Below are 25,192 nucleotides of genomic sequence, written 5' to 3'. Positions count from 1 at the left end.
GGGTGCCAGAGGCGGCATGCAGAGCCTCTCTGTGGGCACGCACGCCGTCGCCCCAGTCCTAGGCCTTCAGCTGGGTTTTATAAAACCTTTTCACTTTAGGCCTCCGCCGCCGTGTGCAAAAAAAAAAAAAAAGATTCAATCAATCAGTCTATTTCAACTTCTCGCAGGAAAAAAAGATCTTGAAAAGTTGGGATTGATTGAACTTTTTAGTCCCACCCAGTCTGCCGTTAACACTGCAGCCGCGCCCATCCAATTGGCCACACCCAGCCAATGGGCCACACCCACCCGGCACTCAACGATGCATAAGTGGGTTTTGGGTTGCAGTTTGAGCACTCAGTCTCTAAAAGATTCGCCATCACTGACCTACTGCAATAAACCATGAAGGAAAGTACCTTGTTCATCATTGCAGAAGTAGGGCTGAAATTACAGATATGATATTCAGAAAACATGTTATTTCTGTATATGGTTCCGCATACAGCCGAAACAAACAGTAACAGTAACACAAACCCAGAAAAAAAAAACACAAAACTTCAGTTCCACAGCAAATACAGTACACAGAAGAAATATTTTGGTAATAGACTTTTTTCTTCTCTTTTAAACATTTCTATTATTTGAATATATACATTGTCACACAATTGTCTCCAAACTACTAGTTCAGATGATGCTGAAATTATTAAAATTATTAAATATGAGGTGAATTACATATGGACAGATTGAGTTTATTAAGTAATACAGTATATGAATTCCAACATCTCAATATTAGTGGATTAGATACAAATGTGGAGGTTGAAAGAAACATTTCAACAGAAAATAAGAGAGAAAAGTTACAAAATGCACGATACATTAGACCAGGCATGTCAAACTGCCGGCCCGCGGGCCGGATGCATCCTAGCGAAACCGTGCCCACCCCACTGCTGGCAATGGCAAAAAAGTCACGATACGTCGTGACACGTCACATAACAGCCCTACATTAGACTATGTCAAAGGTAGACAACCTTGGCTCTTTTATGACTTGTGGACTTCAACTCCCAGAATTCCTGAGCCAGCATGACTGACTCAGGAATTCTGGGAATTGAAGTCCACAAGTCATAAAAGAGCCAAGGTTGCCTACTCCTGGACTATGTTATAGTGATTCCAATTCGGAATGCTTCCTGATTAAAATTCCATTTGTATGGATAGCTATAATATCAGGAAGAAAATCTGATCTATTTTTCACAAGGAGAGATATTCTGAAACTTCATAATCCAAAGACCATTGTGCGTTATCCACCTCTTCCCAATTGCAAAAGGGATTTTAAGTGCAATTTAGTCCCACATTCTTCACTAATCAAGTTCAATACCCCAGCTGCTACAAATTCATGAAACTAATTATGGTCAAAGGATGAACCTGGGTCTGCACAGAAGTTAATCAATAATATTTTGTGACTGTCATAATTTGCAATAATTATGAGGCAGATATATCTTCTCTGATTAACAATATGACATAGCAGTGCCATAAGATCAGAACATACAGAGATCCTCTAAAAAGATAATCTAAAACTAGAACCCAACCAGATAATGTAGAAAGACATATAATATAGTATAAATCTATATTATCAGTTATCAGTTATGTAACCAGATATTATCAGCTGTTAATGTGAAACAAGGTTTAGCTGGATAAAAGTGAATTGTAAAACTGGTTGTGATTCACTTGAGGAAAGGTAGAAAATGGGATAGTGTCTATATAGATCAGATTAAAAAAAAATGTCTTAACAAGAAATGACATACTACAGGAAGGCCTTCAGTTCCTGTAGTAGCACAGCCCCAAGACAAATGGAACCATTTTTATTTATTTAGTAAACCAATTTATAGATCTGCCTATTGCCATTCAGCAAATACTGCACCAAGAAATAAGGAAAAGTGCTATTAAGGTACACAAAGAAATCAGATAAATCTTTGCAATATCTGAAAGAAACAGAAAAGGGGAAGTTGCTATCCCGATTAAAACATTCAGGTTAAAAACTTATGCATAATCTGAATTCCGTGTTGAGATTGAACCATATGTTGGAAATAATCAACAGAATTGTAGTTATTCGCCTGTTCACTTTGCTGCACTTCACTTACCATTCCAGCTTATTCTGAAAGGAGAATATAAGATCATACGGCCTTATCTGTAGGATCTAACTTGTGGTATTTTAGGAAAAGTCAATTTAAGAATAAGAATTATAAGCAAAGTAGTTTATTTGACTTAAACAAATATATCACTTTTGTTTGCATTTCTATACTGTAGAAGAAAATCACTGTGATCACAAATAGCTCTGGAATTGGCATTAAATCTGCATAGGTTCTAGAAGAAAGGAAAAAGGAAAAAACTTTCAAAATCTAAAATAACTTGGGGCCAAATTATCATGGAAGCTGTCCATTATATTCTATTCCACGATCAAAGCAAAAGGATACTACCACTATTACTTTATTTTAATTTTTAACATTACAAGCGTATAAAAAAATGTCTGAAATTGGTGCTTTTTGTTATTTTCTAGATTGTTCACACCAGCTGCTCTTGAGGAAGTGGACAGGATCCTTGGGGCTGGAGCTCGGCCACCTAGACCCATTCCTCTCCTGGTTGGTTAAGATCTCCCAGGAGGTAGCATGTCCAAGTGGTACGATTTCCTTCCTTCCTTCCTTCCCTATCTATCTATCTATCTATCTATCTATCTATCTATCTATCTATCTATCTATCTATCTATCTATCTATCTATCGGATTATGTGTCACCCATCTCGTCTAGTGGAGACTCTTTGCATGGTGGTTGTGGCTGCTGACTATCCTGAAGGAGGTAGGGAGGTTTGCCCCCTTCTCAAAAGGCCACTCTTGGACATCATAAAAGACACCTTTCATCCAGTTTCCAATCTTCCTTTTTTAGAAAAGGTTGTTGAGAAGGTAGTTGGTGCACAGCAACAAAGGGCCCTGGTTGAAACAGATTATCTGGGCTCTTTTCAGTCTGGGTTCAGACAAGGACATAGCACTGAAATGGCATTGGTCACAATTGTCAATGCTCTTTGGAAAACTCAGGATGAGAGTGGTTCAACTATTCTAGCTCTCTTGGATCTCTCAGCAGCTTTTAGTACCATTGACCATGGTATCCTTCTGTGTCGCCTTCATGGGTTGGGAGTTTGAAGCACTATGTTTCTTTTCCTTCCTCTGTGGCCAGTTCCAGTTGGTGTTGGTAGAAGAAAGGTCAAACACTAGGGCTCAAGCCTTTTGCCTTCCCTTTTTAACACATACATGAAACTGCTGGGGGAAATCAGCCAGTGTGGGGGCTGGCATCCCATACCTAATTATTTATCTCCACACCTAGCTGGTGATACTGTGGTTCTGTACTTGTAGGCTTTAAGACACTGTTTGGGGAGGAACCAACTTTGACTCAACCTTGGCAAGATGGAGAGGCTCTGGATTTTTGCCCCCCCCCCCATACACACCCAAATGATCTTTCATCTTTGACTCTGGAGACTAGACAGTGTTGTACTCCAAGTTGTGGAGCCTTCTTGGAACTGCTTAAAGGACTGTGTTGTAGACTGGAGATAGATGATGTTGTATCCCTCCCCCTCTGTTGAGAGAGGGCGGCTCAATTTTGACAGAAATGGCCTCTTTGACCCCTTTCAAACCAGCAGTCCTCTCTATCTAGAATGTGGAGTTTGCTGTCCTCAAAGGAGTGGCCTTTGTCTTTTAAATGCAGATGGACTGCTGAATCTTGTCCTGATGGGCTTGTTCTATGTTGTGCCATCCATTAATGAAGTGGTTGTTTTGTTTCCCCAATGTACAGCTCTGCACATGTTTCACTGCATTGTACTGCATATACAGGTTGCTCAGTTGTGTCTGGGTGTTTTATTCTTGGCATGGACAGGTTTCTGCCTTAGTGTATTCTTGGGTTCAAATTGTGGATATACGTTGTGCTGACTGAAGATCCTCCTTTCAGATATTCCTGCAATGTATGGAATGACAACATTGCTTTGTTTATTGTTTTCTTCTTTGTCATTCCATACATTGTCATCTTCAGTAGCCTCAACAACTCTTTAAAAGAATGCAAATGACCAGCTGTCTTCAAGGAATATAAATCCTTCCATTCCCCACCATCTAGTCAGAGCTGAAGAAGCTACTTGGATGAGAAGTGAAACGTTTTCGAAGAAAATCAGTAAAGTCCAGTTGCCTCTTGGATAAGCACCTTTGGGACAACCATGACCTGGATGACTGAGAATCTCCATAGACATTTTTAAAGAATGTTGAAATACAATTAATTTTCATTACAATGAACTTTTATCACCAATATACAGTGTGCAGGGATGCTTTCTTTATTAGTAAGCAACTGCAATAATAAATCCAATACAAGATATTTACTTTGGCGATTACTTTAAATTGTATTGTTAAGAACCAATGCTTACTTAATATTATATGTTATTATATAAGGTATAATATTAAAATAAAATGTGTATCACTGACTACTAAAGTCCCTTAATCCATAGGCCAGTTGAGTTGCAGGGCAAATATTTGTGAATGCACAGAGCTTATTTGGGCTGCATATTATTTATTTATTTATATTTCTAAACCACCCATCTCACTAATTTTTATTATTTTTTTACATGTAGTCCTCTACTTACGACAACTGAGCCCAAAATTTTCTCTTGCTATGCGAGACATTTGTTAAGTGAGTTTCGCCCCATTTTACAACCTTTCTTGCCACGTTTGTTAAGTGAATCACTGCAATTGTTAAGTTAGTAACATGGCTGTTCAGTGAATTTGGTTTCCCCACTCACTTTGAAGTCAGAAGTTCGCAAAAAGTGATCGCATGACTCTAGGATACTACAACAGCCATAAATATGAGTCAATTGCCAAGCATCTAAATTTTAATCATGACCATGGGCAGGGATAGGCAACCTTGGCTCTTTTATGACTCACGGACTTCAACTCCCAAGTCCATGAGTCATAAAAGAGCCAAGATTGCCTACCCCTGACCATGGGGATGCTGCAATGGTCGTAAGTGTGAAAAATGGTCATGAGTCACTTTTTTCAGTCTCGCTGTAACTTTGAATGATTACTAAATGAATTCTTGTAAGTCGAGGACTACCTGTATTATTATTATTATTTTAATGCTTCGTTGCGTAGTCAGCCAGATGTTCAGACTGGATTTGGCATTTTTATCCACCTATTAAGTCCTTTCCAAGAATCTGGGATACCCTGCTTACTATCATGGCATCAATTATCAACATAGAGAAACTATTATTTCAAAAAAGTAGCTAGAATTAAGTGATAAACATGTTGTAAAGTTTCAATGATCCAGTCTTAGTGTCAATAAATCTCTGAGTGATAAAGGAATGAAAATTCCTAAATTTTATTATTATTTTTTTCTATGTATTTAGAAACATAAAATAATATTTTATATTTTTATTTTATTTTTATTGGATGATGGACTTGAATTTATCCCAAGCATGTTTAAACTCCGTCACTGATGACTTGACATACTACCTCTGCTGGAAGTTGGTTACAAGCTTCCACTACTCTTACTATGAAATAATACTTTCTAACATTACTTTTGAACTTCCATCCTGTCAGTTTGAGGTTATGCCCCGTGTTTTTGATTTTTGGTTAATATTGTCTTCTAGAACTTTATTCACAGGTTCCAAGGTTTCAATCATATCCCTCCCCCTTCTCTTCTGTCCTCCAAGTTGTACATACTCAGGGTCCTCCAATCTCTCCTGTTATGTTCTATCTCTCAGACCTTGCACCATTTTTGTTACCTGTCTCTGGACTCACTCAATCTTATCAATATCTTTTTTTAAGTGAGGTCTCCAGAAATGGACACCGTATTCCAAGTGGGATCTGATTAAAACCCTACATAGTGAGATTAAGATCTCCTTTTTTCTGGTGATGCATTTAGTGATGCATCCCCAGAATTATATTTGCCTTCACAGCTGCCTGGCCACACTGTTTACTCATTTTGCAGTCATCTGTTATGAGCACACACCTAAATCCTTTTCTTCTGTTGTTCTAACACTGTACTTTTAATACTGTAGCCTGCCAGACGATTCTTTTTCCCCAAATGCATTATCTTACATTTAGAAGGGGCGTTGTCTTACCTGAACGCCTTTTCTCAGTACGGAGATGGAGAAACAATGAAATGCATTTGACATTTTTGACCAATTTTCCAGCAATGCCAAATTGTTTTCTATGTTACAAATATCCCCAGGAACATCAAGTCTATTACACACCTCTGTGGCACCAGCAAAAAGACAAATATTACCTAACAACCGTTCTGTTATATCACTATTTCTTATCAACCTTTTTCATTTAATAAAATAACAGTTCTGAATTTAAGAGTGTAGAGTATGGTAATATTTATTTAAGTAATTGTAAAAGAAACAGATGGAAACCAGAATGTAATTTCAAATGCAAAAGATTCCAACTCAACATTTCTATGATCACTAAACAGCCACTGAAGTGTCAGAATTCTCTGTTTGCAAAGGTGTAATTAGGCATGGGCTTGTCATGGGCTTGACTGACAACATTTTGGAATCCCAACCCTTTGTCTAACATTAGGATATTTATGCCTCCTGCTACCTATAAATGGAATTTAGGCATTCAAGAATAATAATCAATATGTATCATTTGGTCTCTTACACCAGGGGTCCCCAACCCCCGGTCCGTGGACCGGTACCAGGCCATGGCATACCAACAACCGGTCCGCACAAACAAGCAAAGCCCCATATGCGGGATGCAGGCAGCACACAAAACCACGCACCCTCTGGTCCACGGAAAAACCTCTCTCTATGTAACCGGTCCCTGGTGCCCAAAAGGTTGGGGACCTCTGTCTTACAGAGAATTGTAAGTTATACAAAATGTATGGTAGTATATTTAAAAAAAAAACTCCAAAAACTCTATTATGCTAATCTTAAAATAATTTGTGTTATTTTAGATTTGATACTACATCCTAATTACGATACTGCTGCATCATGCAATAAGGCAAAATTGTGATGGGGGAAAGTTTTCTGCTGAATTATGTATCTTACCAAAGTAAAGCCATTAAATTCAATTGAGCTTTCACTCATGTAAAAATTCATAGGATTATAGTCTAAGGCTATAAATTTCTACAGCTAGTGTTACAATCATTTGTTTAATGATTATTTGAAGTTACCAAAGCACTGAAAAATTGACTTATGACCTGTTCTTGAACTCATGACTGTTGTGGTGTTCCTGAGATCACATGCTCAGAATTTGGGTTGTTGACAAGGTACTCTAAGTCTAATCTCTCAAGTTCTAGTTCTGTATATCTTTATCATTTAAAAATAATTGGAAAACATCTGGCTAATAATCACAAACCAATAATCCTTCCAATATAAAACCTGAGGGTTTAATTACCTGCCAGCATAGTAAAATATAAAAGGTTACATATTCAGCCACAGAAAGCTAGAACAGCTCCATTTAAACAGTGCATAGTTACTACCTACTTTCCAAATTCAGTTAATCATCTGCTATCATCATTTTTCTATTCTTTCCAAAAATATCCTATCTTCCAAATAAATTAACCCTTAAGTAATCTGCCTTTAAGTATCATTGAAGGAAATGGCTGATTTAATTAATGGAGCATTTTCTTCTGTATAGCTAGAAATGGGTTTCTCTTCAGATTGTATGATTCAGTGGTGGAGAATCTATGGCATGGGTGCCAGAGGTGGCACTCGGAGCCCTTTCTGTGGGCACATGTGTCATTGCCCCAGCCTCGCCTCCCCCTGTGACCCCCTCCTCTCCAGCAGCCTCCCTGAAGGAGAGTCGCCCCTGAGCATGGCCCACGCGGAGCAGCGCAGCCAAGGACATGGCAGCCAGGCAGTGTAGACAAGACTCTGCCCTCACACCTCATCGTGCACAGTTGATGCTGCAGGGCGCAGGCAGAAGGCGTGACCGCCATAGCGCTGCTGGGCTGCCTGGGCGATCTGTGGCGGGCCCTGGAGCCAGTGAGTGGCCCTGCGGGCAGGCGATGGGAGGGTGAAGTGGGGGCGGGGCAAGGGGTGGAGCGGGGGTGGTGCCAGTTTTTGGGCACTCGGTCTCTAAAAGGTTCGCCATCACTGGTATAATTCTTTCACTGTGTACTCTTTGAATGATATTTGTGAGTTGATCAGCAGACTGTTGTGTAATCACCAGTCCCACAGGTTGGTACTACCACTGTGTTTAAAAAAGAAAGTGATAGATTGTAATTTAATGTCAAGGGTCAATATCCATTAGAATAGTTTCAAAAAGCTACCAAACAAGCATTAAGCAAAGGCAAAAGATAAAACTTTTCCTGAAAACCTACTGCCTCAAACCTAATCACAAATTGTTCTGTTTTTGCCTCCTTTTCACTAAGCTTTATTCATATAGATATTAATCAGAATAGAGCTGGAAGGGACCTTGGAAGTCTTCTAGTCCAATTCCCTGCTCAGCAGATGACCCTACACATTTCAGACAGGTGGCTGTCCAGTCTTCTCTTAAAAACCTCCAGCGATGAAGCACTTACAACTTCTGAAGGCAAGCTGTTCCACTGGTTGTTTTCATTGTTAGGAAGTTTCTCTTTAATTCCAGGTTGCATCTCTCTTTGATTAGTTTCCATCCATTGTTTCTTGTCTGTATATGGGTATATAGAGACAAAATATATACCATACACAGGTCTGTACATGGGTATACGGAGACAAAATCGGAATTCACATCTGAATCAAGATCAAATCAAACCAAACTACAGTCTAATCTTCCTGTAAATAATAAGTCCAATTTTAAATATTCTTACTATCTGTTGCAATGTCCTAAATCTTTCATCCTTTCTCTGCAAAAATGTAATGCCTTATATAACTATGCTTAAAGTTGCAGCCTATGTCGGATTGAATACCACAATATTTATTTCTAGTAAATCTCCACAGGACCACTGTAATGATGTTAAGAAACTCAACTATTCTCCACTCTCCACCAACATTCAAATAAAAGATATGTTTCCATTGTAAGGAGATCCTGAAGCAACTTGTAATTATCATAAAGCAGAGAAATAAGAAGCCTAACAAGTGATTCTTACCTTTTAAAAAATGAAAAATATTTCCGAACTTAGAATGTATTACTCTTCTTCCTCCCTCCCTCCCTTTCTTTACAATCTTGACTCTTTAACATCATAACTACCCAAAGGGCTAGATTAATCAGTAAAGACATTGTCAGCTCCTACACTGTTACCTCTAGAAAAGAAATTATATACAATAATGCATGTCTCTCTGTTGGCTTTCCTAAACATATTCCTACATAATAATAAGTTGACAGAATTAAGCAGCGGTAAGTAGAACAACTAGAAATGATTCCTCCATATCAAGGAGCTAAACAGATTAATATTGTTTCTCTACCTAAAAATAAAAATCACATTGGATCAGTTCAAAGATTTATCTAGCCCAGCATTCTATCTTCACAGAGGCCCACAAATTGCTCTGAAAGAACCCACAAACAGAACATGCTGCCAACAGCATTGTCCCCATTTTGGTTTCTCTAGTACCGGAGACAAAATCTCTATCCCTCATACTAGGTAGGTAGCCTACCTAACTTTTTCAAACTGTCTATGAGAAGTTATACCTTACATCTTGTAATAGCAAATTCCACTTCAATCATGTGCTGTTTGAAGCAATACTTCCTTCGTTTTGACTAGAATTTCTTACAATTCAGTTTCACTGGATGATCCCAAAGTTCTAGTATTATGAAGTAGTGGACACCCTGCTTTGCTAAACTCCAACTGACTTTTATTGACATATTAGAACACTCTGCTGGACCCATTGTTGACTCTGCATTAGAATGAATACTGACACCCTGCCTCTGAGATATTATTGCTTTACAACACTGCATCTATCATCATATAGTGAGACTAACAATTCATATGAGAAAAGACTCCTTAGGTAACTGCAACAAGTCACCAAATCTTCTAAGAATACGTATTCCCCAATTTTTCATAATAGATATGTATATATGGGTAAGGTCTAAGCATTTTACAAATTCATCTATCAGCCTTCGTAATATCAAGCTGAAAAGCGTGCAGAAATTTCATTCCACTCTGCCATGCCTTAAATCCTATTTGTTTAAATTATCTTTTCTCCTAAGCGCCAGAAGATTTGCAAGGAACACTTAAAATAGTGTTAGAGTAGAAAGTGAGTTCTGTAATCTTGCCTATGCACACCCACTAAGTAGACTATTGGTACTTGGCATCTAGGCTTCTTTCAGGTAAAATGTGAATATGCAGATTCTATATTATTTCAAAGTTTAGCTCCAGCAACATATATATTACAATAAGGGTTAGCAATATTATGTTAGAGTTAGACCATTTAGGTTAGAACTTTGATACTACCAATTCAATATGCAAGTAGCATAATTTTTGTTTAATCCTAGAAAAAAAACTATCATTGTAATCTCATTTTAACACTATATCAATGCTCAATACCATGGCCTAAGTAACCAGTAGTCTCTAAAGTTCAAAATTAGTTAATATATAATAATCTCTAAGCAAGCATGTTTTTAACATGGCAAGGTTTCTGTAAATGAATAAATCAAGATACAAGGAACTGCCTTCCAACCATACTTAATATACATTTCAACCCATTAAGTAATTTCTTCATTGTTAAAAACTATATTCAGATTCAAGGATATTAAACAGAATTGCTGATAATGCTCTTCATTATTTTCCCCAAGAGTTGCATCTATTATAAGCATAAAAATATGGAGCCATTTGTTTCAAATCTAGAAATGATGAAGCAAGTTCAGCAAAGCATGAGACTTGGTTAAGAAGGCCCCTCTGTATAATCTGGCAGCAATGCCAACAGACACTTATTTAAGATACAAACTCCATTTTATCACCAACCAGTCCTGTTCTTCTACCTGAGTGAAATATCTGGGAACTGGAAAAACCTGCAACCTCAGCCAAGTACAGAGATGTTACTCTTATTTACAAAGAAAAAAAAAACAGGGAAGTGAGGGGAAAGGGTTTGAGAGTTGTAGAAATGGTTGCAAGAAGTGAAAGGGAGCTCTCTCCAGATAAACAGAGCTACCTCACTACAGTTTGTGATTGCTATACTGCTCACCTCTAAGGTGGATTTCTTTTTAGGATACCAGGAACCTGCCTTTCCTGTTTGGAAGTCATCAAGATCTCTAGAAGTTGCAGGGTCAAGCCCCACCTTGTTGCCTATTGGCCAGCCATCTCATTCAGCCCACTGATGAACTACACACCTCAATTGGGAACTTTTAAAGTTTGTTCCTGGTTTTTCAGTCCTATTCCTCTAAAACAGAGTATCCACATCCAAAAGACTCCCAATATAAAGTTATATTCCCCGCCCTTCCTGTCTTTCACTTCCCTCTCCACAATCCAATTTACAACTATCTTCTGAGAGAAGAACTTGCATCCATACCCACCAATTCAAGAGGATGAAAAGAATCTAAAATGCATAAGATCGGAAATAGCAAGTTCTTTACCAAAAGATCACTCTCTCACACACAAAAACACATACAAACACACAGAGCACAGGACAGAACACACACATATATCTATATCCAATCCAAACCCATTAATCCAAAATCTTTCAGCATTCGCTTGAGCCCCGTTGCCTTTCTCTCTTGCATAGCTACTTGCAAATCCTCACATGGATCTGGGACCAATTGCTACAGCAGCAAGAGATCCATTGCTGGGGAGAAGCCATTGGAAAGTGAAGCCACGACCACCGACCATTCCAAGCACCCCGGGACTCCGCATCCTTCCAAACCTAGAAGCTTACCTGAGGAGAACTGCCGGAGCGGTGCAGATGTGGCGGGGCAGGGAAAAGGTGGGAGAACGCAGGACGGAAACTCAGAACATCTCTGCCCGCGGGCGCTTTACTCCAACCCAGCCATGGGGAGAGAAAAGTTCGAAATGAAAATAGAAGGGAAAAGCCGAGCTGCAACTGGACGGAGGCAGGAGCGGAGCGAAGGGATCGCCGAGAGGCCTAGCTATGCGAATGGCAGCCGGAGGAAACAGGAAGGCTTCGGTGGAAAGGAGGAAGCCCGTCCTTTGTTTGCCAGGTTTTCCCTGAACAATGGCTGCTGCTGCTGCTGCTGTCTCAGGCCCTCTGTTGGGGTATGGAGGAGACTCTGCTATTGCACACTCGCTTGCTCGCCCTCGCGTACACGCGCGCACACACAAACACACACACACCTCCCAGTGCCTTTCAGAAAGAGGCCCAGAAGCTACCCAAGGAGGAGCACCTCCCTCCCTCCTCCCATCTCTCTCCTCTGCTCCAGGGGCTGCTCTGATCGCAGGAACGAGGGAGGGATCTGCTATGCCAAGGATGAGAAAAACAAAAGGGAGAGCCAGTGTCCGACGGAAAGAGGTAAATCCCCAAGGCGGAAGGGAGACAACGCAGCGGAAAGACCAGAGGAGAGAAGGCAAGGGCAGGAGGTGATGCCAGCCCTTGAAAGGGGAAACGCTTCCTGTTGTAAAAGTAAGCACAGCTGCCTGCAAAACAGATCTTGCAACTAAAAGAGCCCGAGCTTCCCCATCTTGGAAGAAACTCTCGGACTGTTCTCTCGCTCCCCCTCCCCCCCCAAAAAAACCCCGTGATTCAAGCAGGATGGGAAAGCTTCAGAGTGTGTGTTATATTGTGGCATCTGAAAATGCGACGAAGGAAACAGAACTTTGCCATATCTGGGTGCTCTCTTGTCCTATATATCTGCAGAAATAAAGCCAGTATTGACTCAGTTACAAGTGTGGAGAAAAGAAGTGAGATGTATTTGTTTAAGGCCACATTTGTACTAGGAAGCTTCATACAAAAAAAAAAAAAAAAACTACTGCAATCAGAAGAAGGTGTACTAGCAAGCAAATCCCTCTGAATTTAATGGGAATTACTTCTAAGTAAACATGATAAAAGCCATGATGAAATTGGTAGGATCATTACTAATATAAAAATAGAAAGCTAATTCTATAAAAACTGAGGGGAGAGAGAATTGTGGCAAACTTGTATCTGATCACCCCAGATCCTTTATGTGTGGATGTTTGAGGTTTAGAATGAGCCAGAAGCTTGCATAACAGCAACAGAAAATCATAATTGTATCCAGTTATACACAGATTGGATATTAATATGCTAATAAATTTTAAGATCATTTAATGCTTCCATATCAGGAGTTCCACATATGGGATTGGATGAATTCTTTATATAAAGTTTTTATATAAAGTGTTATATAAAGCTTATATAGCTCTGTCTTCCAATGAAGGGCAAGGAATATAAAAGAAACTACGGTACCTCAACAGATAAGATCCCTGCTATTTCCCCCAAATCTGATATGTATCCTGAGATTATTGCTGTCCACTATTTAGTGGTAGGGTTTGCCTGCACTAGACTCAACTTTGCAATTGACTTTTAGAGCTAGAGGCTGAATTGCCAATTTTTATATATATCACCAATGCGAGACTCCGACAACTGCTTTTCCCAAGATGGTATCCTCAGATTATTTTTAGACTACAATTTGTAGACTTCCTATTTAGCCTGTAATGATATAGAAATAAAACAGGTGAAATAGGTGAAGAGAAGGACTAGGGTGACATGATAGCACTGTTCCAATATCTCAGGGGTTGCCACAAAAAAGAGGGAGTCAAGCTATTCTTCAAAGCACCTGAAGGCAGGACAGGAAGCAACAGATGGAAACTAATCAAAGAGAGAAGCAACCTAGAACTAAGAAGATATTTCCTGACAGAACAATTAATCAGAAGTTGTGGGTGCTCCAACACTGGAGGTTTTTAAGAAGAGATTGGACAGCCATTTGTCTGAAATGGGGGTTGGACTAGAAGACCTCAAAGGTTCCTTCCAACTCTATTATTGTTATTGTTAAATATGGGTATTACAATGGTTAAAGCTTCTGCTTTTGAATCTTTATATCTAATATAGATGCCAACAAGATAGGTCCATTGTCAATAAGCAAATTACAAACTTAGTCTACAACAAGACAAGCAAAGTCAATCGCGGAAGCCAAGTTTGCTTAAAAATCATGTGATTCACTTAATAACTGAAGTGACTCATTTAACAATTGTGGCAAAAAAGGTTGTAAAATGAGGCACAACTCATTTAACAACTGCTTTGTTTAGCAACTGAAACTTTAGGCTCAATTGTTGACCTGTTTATATATTTATGTACGTGAATATAGACTGATTACCTTTTCCTGTTAAATATCCTGAAGACATCAAGGCAAGGTGAGAACACACACACTTGTAGATCATGCTATTGTTTACATCTTGATTGTTGGTCTAGTCTTAATCTTGAAGAATAACAATCAAAAATAATAACCCAATCTAGTAAACAAGGAACTACTAACTCGGAGAAATGAGCTATCAGTAAACAACTGCCTAACCAAGGAACCACCAAGACCACTTCCACTAATAGTGACAGGGCAAGGCATTAGTATATAAAATAAGTGGAAATCCCACTCCTTTCTAGCACCGATGATGTTATTTAATTTGGTAATCAAACAACTGAAGAAAACAACCAAGAGAGCATCAATTTGCATTTGTTTTAAAATATTGTGAATTTTTTAAAATTAATGTATTTCTAGGTTTATTATAATAAAGCAAACCACAGGCATCCAATACAAACTATGAAATAGTAAATGAAAAGATGTAACATGTAGTGATGTCAAAACAAAAAGCCCTTCTTATCATGCTTGCATCCAACTGTCAGACACAGGTCATATGGTTTGAATAGCGACAATGTGATGAAAGTTTTATCATTTGTCCATGCTGCCTCCCCCCCCCATGCCTATGAAACAAATCTTCAAATTATGGAAGGCGTCAAGTCCTTGATTAGCTTAAAGTAATGGAGACCAAACAAAAATTATCATATTCTCATACCATAATCTTAGTTTAGGGGTTAGCAAACATGTTGTTTTAAACACTAGTTCAAAACAACAAAATAAAAGGAGAAAACGTAATGCTGCAGAAAATTTTACTCTATGTATTTTTGAGCAATTGTATTTGGCTAAAACTAACAGTGTGCACATTTGGTTTTTTTCTCCTGAAAGGATTTGGATCTTGGATTTTATGTGCTGAAATACTATATCATACACTCATGCACACAAATACAATTTGGCCAGAGTACTAAACGTCAAACTACCACTGGGACAAATAAGACTATGCTCTTTGGAACAATAGAACAAAGATGGTTCTAATTATCAGATCTAAGCTTCAGAACTCAGATCACAAATGTTCCAAGACTCAGTTGGTTTCCATGAGTAATCACCAAATGTGGGTCTGTAATATATAAAAATAGTCTTACATGATTGATGTATCTAGCTTAATATTCCATGACAAGTACCAGTTTCAGATGCATTAGATTAAAAAGAGGCAATATAATCCCAAATTCCATTTTTCTGCCTCCCTCTGGATGAATCAGATTTTTCTGGTGTAGTGCCAAAAGACAGTGTCGTTTATTTTGGAGAGATAATGAAACGATTGTATAAGTCCCTAGAATGGCTTTCACTTATTTTTTAAAAATAAAACATATCATTCAGTACATCCCCGTAGGTGCAAAAAAAGAGAAAATACCATAAACATACTACAGACCACTTACTTTCTGTCATTATCCTGCATGCTCTACAGTCTCCGCACTGCACCTCCCAAAAACTCATCAACCCTAAGGAAAATCTAAAACATTGCATTCAATTATCTACCCTGTCTGTATTCATTTAAAAAATCTGGTCCTCTCAACCTTAGACATCAACTAAATTCACACAACATGCTACCTAATAGTTAATCATTGTTTGCTAAATTATTTCCCTTGGTTTGCAAAGTATATGAAGCCATAAACTATCTAACCACGTTTTAGCTTAGCATATTGTGAGAACCCACCACCCTAGGCAAAATATTCTAATTATCTTGCTTTAATGACTGTTGAATCCTATTTTTCTGCAAAACAAAAAACAACCCCCCCAACATTCTACACCTTCTTTGAAATTAATTACACCAAAAATAGGCAACAGATGATACAGATTACACTTCTTTCCAGACCGGACCTGGATGCCCAATGGTCAGCACCATGGAGTTTGAGTCCAAAACATCAAGCCTATTGCTTAACAAAGTAAATGTTTGTATACCATAATCTTATGAGAACATGTTTTCAAAAACGTTCTTCTTAATTCTACTAGCTGATCATCTCATATGGCGGGATATAAAAATAAACTAAGTATTCTGCATAATACTCATTAAGCTGAAGAGAGAAGACTGGGAAAATAATCAAGGTCATATAATTGGGATGAAAAGCCATACCTGCTACCTTATTCTCAGATCAAGTGGAACATAGAATTTTAGTATAGTAAACAAAGACAGGATTAGACATTCCCCCAACTGCTCCTATGCTACTAAGTGAAATGCAAAACAGTGTACTTTTTTAAAAAAAAAAATCTCTAAAAGTTAAGGTGATCCAAATTTAAAAGGCTAGCAGCAGTCTTTTTACCAATTTAGGTTTGCAAAAAATACTTGTTACAAGTAGATGTATAGCAACAGGGTAAACTGTTCCTTCTGGCAGCAACAAAGAGATTGTGGATCTGTCATTTGGCATAACCAGCTGCTATGGCTGCAGTGATGATGACTGGGAAGTGTGTTGGTCCAATTATGGTACACTATGATAGCAGAGACATGAGTCATCATTCCCCAAATGCTGGGTAGCATACTTTGTGACAGAATGATGAAGAGCCATGGAAAACTCAGGCGGACTAGTTACAATCCAAATTTTCAGATAAACCTAAAGTTCAGTGATGACAATGACCAGGGCTTTTTTTGTTATAGAACGCCCAGAATGGAGTTCTGGCCCCTTTTTTGGATGGAACCTTGTAGGGTGGGCAAGACGGGTTGTTTGAAGTGTGTGAGTTCCAGCACCTTTTTTTTTTTTTTTACAAAAAAAGCACTGACAATGACAATACAAACTTTTACAATAACCTTTCTGAAGAAAATCCCTCCTCCCTCATGAATTAGCTGGTGTCATTCTAATGTTACATAGTGATAAGTACCAATGAGATAATTCAGGGAAATGAAATACCTCAGCATAGAGGTATTGACGATAAGTATTTCTTAATCTAGTATCTATTCAAAATTCATGCTTCCTAATTAAAGTGAACATTTAAAGTTCTTTGTGGTAAAAATATTAGGAATTTGATATATAATGCAGAATACTACAAATAAATACCTTGTTACAAACCCTTTCTCCTTTCCACATTTATGTTGCTGTCATAATGAGCAGGATATCCAAGTTAATTTAAACACCAATGTTGATTTTCTAGAATTGAAAATAGTAAAATACTAGAAAATAGTAAAATAAATTAAACACCCCAATGCTAGAAACAAAAGTTATAGTTACTATGACATTTCTAATTTGCAAACTATGTTATAGGCTTTATTGAATTTGCTATCAAAATAACCATGTGAAGCATATTAATATTTTATAGTATACTAATAGGATTGAGCCTGAATATTTCTGATCAATGGTTCTGTGACAGAGGTGAGATGAATCAAGATTAGATTCCACCCTAGATACCACATGAAACAAATAGTTGCAATAGCATGCATACATATATACATCTCTCTCTCTCACTCTCTCCCTCTCTCACTCTCTTTGTGTGTGTGTGTGTGTGTATGTGTGTGTATCCATGTCTCTAGGAAATAAATGAGGCAAAAGGCTTCTATGAGAGAGCACACAGCTAGAAGCATAGTGATCCATATTAATTTGTCATTGTGTAAAACAGAATTCCTTTCACCGCTTCAGCATAACTAAAACAAATGTCAAAATTCTTCTGGAGGTATTTGGGAAAAGGAAAGAAACTCTGGATGGGCTAGACCTGGAAGAATTTGGTCAACTATTATAGTTTAAGTAAACTTAAATCTGTTATTTCTTTTCTTTTCAATCCTAGAAGCAACACAGAGGAAATGGAAAATATGTACTGTGCAAGCACCAGGATAGATCTTATTCCCTAGCCTTTCTTTAATATGGCTGCTTTCAACACTTAGTATTTCAAGCCTACAAAACTAAACACTATTCTGGTTGGGAATTCTGAAAGTCGTAGCCTAAAACAACCAGTTACTAAGCTGAGGAAAGCTCTGTGAAAGCATTCTAGATACATATCAATCTGGCAGCTATGTGATTTAGATGCAGACCAACGGATATGCAGCAACTCCATTTGATTCTGGCCATGGTCAATAATTTAAAATGCACTGGATGAATGCTGAGATGGATCAGGGTGCAGCTGGCAAAAGTCCCATTTAGTCCCCAGTAGGAGGCACTGAGATGTTCTTCCCCAAAACTCTGTATTTAGAATCCTACAGTACCATGATGTTACACATCCTCTTCACAACCTGTTTTCCTTGTTACCTTTTGGGAGGAAGCTTCATCGTATCCAAAGTAGAACATCCAGATTCAGTCACAGTTTTGTTCCATATAGCATCAACTTTGTGAACTCTCAAGTTTCCTCTTTCCGCTATGTGTTCAAAATGGACAGTGATTTATATGTGTATATTTATATGTGTATATATGTGTATGTATATGGGTATGTATGTGTATGTATATGGGTACACATATATACTTTCTTTTGAGGCAACATAATTTTATTTTTAATGTGGGCCAGTGTGCTCACAGTAAAAAATGACAATAAAGGTTATCTTATCTTATCTTGCTAATCCAGCCCAGCCCCCTTTATACCTGCAGCTTTCTTTTCAGTCCTATTGTATGTCCTGGTTCATCAGGCTTTTTACTGCACACTGTGCAGCTAGCAGTGCTGCTCTGGGAGACATAAATCACATGGACACAGTTTTATGGCCATTGATCCAACCACGTGGCAGTGGATGCCACTCTCAGACAAGCAGTATTTCCTCTTATTATAAGAGACACAGCTGTTCAGAAACTCAAGCCTTTTCTTGCAGGTGCCCCTCTCCACTTGCTAAGATTGGAATAGCAATGGGTTACTATACTCTGAGAAATATGAAGAATGCAGAAAATTAAATTAAATTTGCAAACCATATGCACAGAATTCAGGCTTGAAAGTATCAGGAATGAAAGATCAAGATTGTTCTGGAACCTAATTTCCACAGAAAACATCAAAACAAGTATCAGACTGATAGCAAATGCTTACCCTTGCTTTCAAACATTTCTTATAATTCTGCTTATGCACAAAGGAGAGCATTACTATCTGTGAAACAGGTAGGTTTGCTCTGTGACTTACTAGAATAATAAACTGGAAGCAGGGAAAACTCTGCAGGTGTGGAGGCCATTGCTGAGCAGGTGCTTCCTGTCATTTGTTTCAGAAAGTTTTCTTCAGATCTTCTGAACTAAACCCTTGATTTTCCTCCTTCACAGCAAATTCTGGAGCCAAAGATTCTGACTTGCTCACAGTGTGCTCTCTTTGCTCAATGAAATGTCCCGGATACTTTTGTACTAGGTCTTGTCTGTTCTGCAATTCTCAGATTCACAAGAATCTCGTGCTGCAGATGCTGCAAATTTGATTGTCGTTTTTCTCTTTTTTTAAGCAGGGACTTGGTAAAGGATTACTGTACATTCACAAACTGCTTTATCTCCAAGTGGATTTACCCAAACATTTGTACTGTTATGGAGGCATGTTTAACTAAAGGAGGGATAGGGAATCTTGGCTCTTTTATGACTTGTGGATTTCAACTCCCAGAATTCCTGAATCAGCACAGCTGGTTCAGGAATTCTGGGTATTGAAGTTCACAAGTCATAAAAGAGCCAAGGTTCCCTACCCCTGAACTAAAGGGACTGATGTAGTTCTGATCTCTTCTGTTTCTTTTGTAAAGCAAAGTGTCAGGACTATATTTTCTCAAAATTGAATAAGACAACAAAATTATCCAGCCTCAATAATATTATGTGTTCTTGATTATTCGGGATACTTTATGGGGGTTTTTTTTCAACCACAAGAATGGCCAAACATCAAGTGACAAACTATATTCCATCTAAGGACGTGGTAGTCTTGGTTTTTATTTCTTTGATCTTTAAATTCCCTAATTAAATTCTGCTCTGGATTCTGAGATTTCCTGTCATGTTTAAATCTATAGTCATTAATAGCTAACAACTAGAAGATATTTATCAAGAGAGGCCTTTGTGATTTCTGTGCTTTGCTGAATTTAACTTATTTCTTATTATATTTATATTCTACCTTTTCTCTGAAAGCTTAAGGAGGCCTTGGAAAAGAAAAGAGTTCCTCTCTAATTTTATCTTCATAACATCCCTGTGAAATAGATTGAGCCAAGAAAATGACTCACCCCAAATATCACCCTGTGAGTTCTAAGATCAAGTTTGGACCTGAACCTCAGTCTCCCAAGTCCAATTTCAACGTTAATTATAACAGCATATCAGTACAGGGAGTTGTGAAATGCATAAAGATGCTGCCTAGGAAACAATCAGAAAGAGACACAGGAGCCCCCAGAGGTTTAATTGTCAGAGAAATAAACTTTGGAAGAATCCACCCTATTAGATCGGGCATTAAAAGTGCTGTCAGGAAGTTTGTACTTTCAGATCTGCAAAATTATTGTCAGCTCTCCCAGGCAAGCTAGTCAGGAAACACAACAAGACGGACTAATTCTATTTTATTGTACAGCAGGGGTGTCAAACTGCTGGCCCATGGGTGGATGCGTCATGCCGAAGCCGCGCCCATCCCAGCTCGGGCAATGGGGGAAAAGTTGGGATACGTCACGTCACGTCACGTGACGCAGCAAGTTTGACACCCCTGCTGTAAGGCTATGCTAACAGAATCTTGCAAGGCTTGGTCCTTTTGGACTCAAGGCTCCTACTTGATGACCAGGTAGCAGCCATGGCTAGGGATTTATCTTGTGCACCAATTGTGCTCTTTCCTAAACCAAGAAGCCTGGATCACAATCAATCACACCTTAGTTATCTTCAGGCTGGATTATTGCAATGCACTTTACATGGTGCTGTCCTTGAAGACCACTCAGAAGTTATAACTGGTGCAGAACACAACAGCACATACAGAATTGGTTACCTATATGTTCATCTATGTTTCTCCTTTGTTGCGTGAGCTGCACTGTCTTTATTCTGGGGGCAATTCAAGGTTCTGGCTATCACTTTTAATGCCCTACTTGGCACAGGAGATGGTTATTTGCAGGACTGCCTTTCCCTAAGAATATTCACCTGTCCCACTAAATCAGATAGGATGGACATGCTCTAGGCCAGCGGTTCTCAACCTGTGGGTCGCGACCCCATTTGGTGTCGAACGACCATTTCACGAGGGTCACCAAACAACGCAGTCCGCCATTTTTTCCCCTTTTCCTTAGCTGTGCTACTCCCTTTTATTCTATTGGCTTTTGAAAGCCAATAGAATAGACTCTCTTGAATAGAGAGTCTCTCTTTCAAAAGCCAATAGGAATTGTCCAGGCTGTCTCTGCCCTGGTGAGCCCACCAAAAGTCCCATTCTGCAAACAGTGCTGCAAGTCATCTGCAGCGAAGGCGAGCTGTCTGGAAGCTTCCACCCCTCCCTGCTGAGCAACTACTAAAAATGTAAGTAAAAGAGGGCTAGGGGTGGGAAGTGGGAGGCCGGCGGGCGCAGGGAGGGTTGCTGGCGCGCGTGGGGCCCGGCAGGTGCCTTATCTCCCTTGGGCTGGGCCAGCTGGTGGCCCAGCCGGTGGTCGCTCTGCGCCATCGCTGCCTCTTGCCAACTACGCCTCGGCCAGCGCAGGGGACGGCACCACGCATGCGCGGCACTCCCGAGCAGGGAAAGTCCTCGACTTATGACCGGTTGGGTAGTCCTTATGACAGGTTGGGTAGTCCTTGACTTACGACCGGTTGGGGGTCACGGTATTAAAAAGGTTGAGAACCACTGCTCTAGGCTCCCTCCCTGAAATCTCAACATCTAACAGGGCCTCAGAAGTATACCTTTTCCGTGGCTGCCCCTATCTTGTGGAAGCAATTTGACCGGCCCCTGCCCTTCTAGCCTTTCAGAAGGCCATTAAGGCCTGGTTTTTTACTGAGGTTCTGGGATGGTATGAGTAGAAGACATGGAAGGAGAGAACTGAGTCCGTTGTAGGGCATTCCAAGGGGAATCAATGTGGCACAATTTTTTGTTTACTATTTTATTGTTTTCATGCTTTATGTTTTATGTATTTATTGATTCTACAGTTGTAAGTTTTCCAGAGTTGCTTAAGATGACTGGCCGTATAATTTTTTTAAATAAATAAACAATTATGAAACACAATTTCTAGTTGCATTAGCAGAAGTATAACTTCCAAATCATGAAAAGTACGACTGTAATGTTACTCTATATTCATCATACTTCATTTGAATACTGTATCCAGATCTGTGTACATTTCAAAAAGTTTCAGATATGTTAAAGCAGAATCACAAAAGGGCCACAAGGAGGATCAGGAGATTACAAACTAGTCCTATTAACAGAAAGTGAATATACTGAGAATATTTTCCTTTGATAAGACAGAGGAAAGGGAAAGATGATACAATTCTCCAAATATTTGAAAGGATGCTACACAGAAGAATGCCCCAACCTGTTGTTCATCATTTTAGAGTACAGGATTCAGAATAAATGAATTTAAGTTACATGAACACACTATTAGTAAAAGCAGCACGAAAGTGGAACACATTGTTCAGGGAGCTAGAAGATTCCCCTTCACTGAATATATTCAGCCAAATACTAGTTAGTCATCTGCCAAAGATAGTTTCATTACTATTAATTGATTAATTGAATTTATATGCTACCCATCTCCTGGTTTGAGTGGCTTACAATAAAATAAAAAAATAGGAATATAAAAACAATTATTAATATGAAATGGATTACAATTTCAATAGATTTAAAAAACCAGGGGTATGGAGCAGAGCAGCAATGGTGTCTTCTTTATCATTGCACCAACCGAGTAGAGCTTCTTCCTCAGGGTCCCAAGCCAACCAGCAGAGTCAGCTTTTAAAGCTCTTCCTGAAAGTCAGGATGAGTGTGGATCTCACTTCTGTGGCAAGGTGCTCCAAGGGGTAGGGACCATGGCAGAAAAGGCTCTTCTCCTTTACCCCGCAAGCCAAAATTCTTGGCTGATGCGATCGGCGGTGGGCTCTTTCTGCCAGAACAAATGGGATGGGTCAGTCCCTTTGGGGCAAGATGGCTCCTCAGATGCTCTGGACCCATGCCATAATGGGCTTTAAAGATGATGACCAACACCTTGAATTGGAAGATCAGAAGCCAGTGCAGCTCGCACAAGAGTAGTATTACATGTACCACCTTAGGGCCTACAGAATTGATCGCGCTGCTGCCTTCTGGACAAATTGTAGCTTCCAAATATTCTTCAAGGTCGTTCCATGTAGAGCAGTTGTTCTCAACCTGTGGGTTGAGACCCCATTTGGGGTCGAATGACCATTTCACGGGGGTCGCCAAACAACGCAGTCCGCCATTTTTTCCCCTTTTCCTTAGCTGTGCTACTCCCTTTTATTCTATTGGCTTTTGAAAGCCAATAGAATAGACTCTCTTGAATAGAGTCTAATTCTATTGGCTTTCAAAAGCCAATAGGAATTATCCAGGCTATCTCTGCCCTGCTGAGCCCGCCAAAAGTTCCATTCTGCAAACGGTGCTGCACCAGTTGAGTAGTCCTCGACTTACGACCAGTTGAGTAGTCCTTGACTTACGACCGGTTGGGGTCGCGGCATTAAAAAGGTTGAGAACCACTGATGTAGAGCATGTTGCACTAATCCAAATGAAAGATGACAAGGGCATGAATGACTGAATGCAGCAATTGCTGCACACAGCTGATGAACATGAACTTTAAATGGACATAAAACTAATGGTCATTAAGCATTAAGTGAGGACTAGATCTCACGGAACTCCTAACACACATATTGGAAGCTATAGTCCAACACATCTGAAAGGTATCAATCAGGGCAATATTGTGCAGGGGTCCTTATAAATGTCAGCAGCCTCCCACACACACACACAAAATACATACCCACTCCTTATCAAGATATGTTTCTCTACAGAACTGTGAAATTCTGATAAGGTTAAAGTAGTCGATGCTATCCTTGAACAAGTTAAGCCATGTTTGGCAGGAATTCTGAGAAATACAATTCTTTCAAAATAGAGGATGCTAGGTTGGGAAAAGTTGGTGTAAAACAAGCCCCCAAATAACTCATTGTGTAAAAAAGGCAACTAATAATCTTTACATGAATCAAAGGAGGAAGAACTCTTATCAATACATGGGATAAAACTCAGAAAAAGAAAGAAAATCATTCAAATTCGGAAGAGGAATTGTGAAGATAAAACATGAGGAGGACAACAAAGCCACAAATAACTGCATAATCATGGAAAACTGTAGCTACTCTTGCTACAGTATCACAGGCTGCCAGATAGAATAATGATCTGAGAATCAAAAGACCACAGTAGTTAGCCAATTACAGGGAGATATGGTAGTGGTAGCAGCTCAACTTAGTCCAGCCAGTCCAAACCACCGATTGAAGGTACTAGACAGGAAGTACCTGTCTTGATGGGATAACAGCAGAAGTTGCATAGTATGCATATATGCAGAACTGATGGCATCAGCAATTTGCCTGGGTATGTGCTGTGTGATGTCCATTCAAAAATATCCCAATCTTTGCTGCTTGTTATATACTGCTTTCTAAGGTCATTTTCTAAAGATGCATCACAATCTGTTTCAGGCTTTCAGCTGATACGGTTTCTCTGCTGAGAATAATTTACAATACTTCTAAAGCAAACATTTCAACTAATCAGTTTTGCTGTATTTCTAATTAATTCTACTATAAAAAGAGAAAGTGAAAATATAGTATTTTTACAATGGGAAATCTTAGCTACATCCCTATGACACAATGGAAGCTCTTTGGCAAGAAGCTTGGTATCTGCTGCTGAGCCCTTGTACAGGGGCAGGCAGTTTGTGAATTCCAGGTTAGTCAGAAAGCGTTATCAGACAACAACACCAAACTCAACAGGGAGTAGCAGCATCTGCAGCACTAAGATTAGAACTTACTAAGTGTTCCTTCTTGCTTGGACACAGGGTTGGGGGATTAAACAGTAGAAAAGGGAAGAATACCTACTCAGTAGGGAGCTCTCTATTTAACTAGGCAGAATCCCAACAGGGACTGTAAACCAATCTGGATTGGACTATACTGTCCTCCGGGGACAGAGCTGGCAGGAGAAGTTGTATGCCTA

General features: G+C 39.3%; 1 protein-coding gene across 3 annotated transcripts in view; it reads right to left on the bottom strand.

The window, feature by feature from the left end:
- The window catches only part of LDB1 (LIM domain binding 1), a 68,678-nt gene that overhangs the window by 30,192 nt on the left and 13,294 nt on the right, over positions 1-25,192 (bottom strand). Inside the window, exon 1 of one of the 3 annotated variants that reach the window (XM_039331172.1) lies at positions 11,782-12,538. The exons of the other annotated variants lie outside the window; for them this stretch is intronic. The gene's annotated coding sequence lies outside the window, so the exon portion shown is untranslated. Of the gene's footprint in view, positions 1-11,781; positions 12,539-25,192 lie in introns of those variants that run through there. 3 annotated transcript variants of the gene reach the window in all.

Source organism: Crotalus tigris, unplaced genomic scaffold (assembly GCF_016545835.1).
Source record: "Crotalus tigris isolate CLP2741 ecotype Arizona unplaced genomic scaffold, ASM1654583v1 scf7180000024434.1680833, whole genome shotgun sequence".
NCBI lineage: Eukaryota > Metazoa > Chordata > Lepidosauria > Squamata > Viperidae > Crotalus > Crotalus tigris.
Note: the sequence above shows the minus strand (reverse complement) of the source record. Positions and strands in the feature narration are given on the sequence as shown.